This window comes from Nothobranchius furzeri, chromosome 8 (genome assembly GCF_043380555.1).
Source record: "Nothobranchius furzeri strain GRZ-AD chromosome 8, NfurGRZ-RIMD1, whole genome shotgun sequence".
Taxonomy (NCBI): domain Eukaryota; kingdom Metazoa; phylum Chordata; class Actinopteri; order Cyprinodontiformes; family Nothobranchiidae; genus Nothobranchius; species Nothobranchius furzeri.
The window spans coordinates 73708879-73710210 of NC_091748.1; the positions used below are offsets into that span (position 1 = coordinate 73708879).

Consider the following 1332-nt stretch of genomic DNA (forward strand, 5'->3'; position numbering starts at 1 on the left):
GATTTCTATGTTTTGTTGATGTATCAGTTGATGGAAGAAAAAAAAAAAAGAAATTAAATGCCGCCCCCTCCAGACTGCCGCCCTGTTCGGCCGCACATGTTGCACATATCAAGCTCCGCCACTGGGCATAAGGCTTTAACAGTTCAGTAATATAGGAAGGAGCTTGACCATGTAGAGCCCTGAAGGTTATGGTCAGGATTCTAAAATGGACTCTAAAGTTAACGGGTAACCAGTGCAGAGACATTAGAACAGGAGTGATGTGTGCTCTTCTGTTTGCTCCAGTTAGGAGCCTCGCTGCAGAGTTCTGGACCAACGGACAAAGTCTTTTTGATTAAAACGCGAAGAGTGTGTTACAGTAATCTAGATGGGAGGAGATAAAAGCATAAATAACTGTCACGGTCCGTGGTGAGCCTCCTGCATGTAATCTGTTTGCTCTGAGTATTGTTGCAGGTGGGTGTGTCTGAGAGCCACCAGCTGCAGCTGATCCCGTCATCAAGGCCCAGGGGATTTAAGGAGCAGTGTGACACTTCACCACGCCGGATGATTGCTCAGCTTTGGGTAGCTCTAGCCTCTGACCCGTTTTTTGATCCAGTGTTTTTCTAGTTCCTGTTGTTACCAAGATTTTTGAGAATTATATGTTGGATTTCCTGTCAACCAGAAAAGACCCTGACTTCTCTTTTCTGCTCTGCTCCAGGTTTCACTCCACACTCCACCATCTCAATACCAGCTCGGATTCCTGCACTTCATCTCACGCTGTCTCCTCCCCTGGCCGCCCGCTCTCAGCCGCTCACCTGCACCCACCAAGCCTCCGCTCCTACCTCCTCTCATATTCGACAGTCCCTCCTCCTTCTGGAGCCTTCCTGCTCACCCGGACCTGACCTAGCCCTTCCAGAGGCTCTCACCACTATCTACATCAGTAAGCTCTCCTCCTCAGATTATCCTCCATCCTTCCCTCCATATACTCACTCTTTCTCCCTCCTCAGAATCCTCTCCTGGAGCCTTGCTGCCAGCCTGCACGTCGCCTGTTCCCGTTCCTCTGATTTAATAATAAAGAACGTTTTACTTACTTGCCAGTTTCTTGTGATGATTCTGCATGTTGGGGGTCAAGAAAATCTCACCCGCCATGACAGAATCATCCGGCCATAACGTTGACCTCATTGCAGAATCCAACCCGTCTTCCACTCCGCTTGCTGCTTCTGAGATACTCGCACGTCATGAACGCGTCATCCATGGCTTACTGGAGCAAGTCTCCGACTCCCACCGACGATTACTCCAGATGGAACCTATTTTACGTAATCTCACAACTAGCTTAACCCCCCCGGAACCTTCAGT

General features: G+C 49.2%; 1 long non-coding RNA gene across 1 annotated transcript; it reads left to right on the top strand.

The window, feature by feature from the left end:
- Positions 1-816: 816 nt before the first annotated feature.
- LOC107376226 (uncharacterized) lies at positions 817-1066 on the top strand. Its single transcript, XR_008566132.2, has 2 exons — positions 817-916; positions 984-1066. It is a non-coding gene; the product is annotated as an uncharacterized lncRNA (long non-coding RNA).
- The last annotated feature ends 266 nt before the right edge of the window (positions 1067-1332 follow it).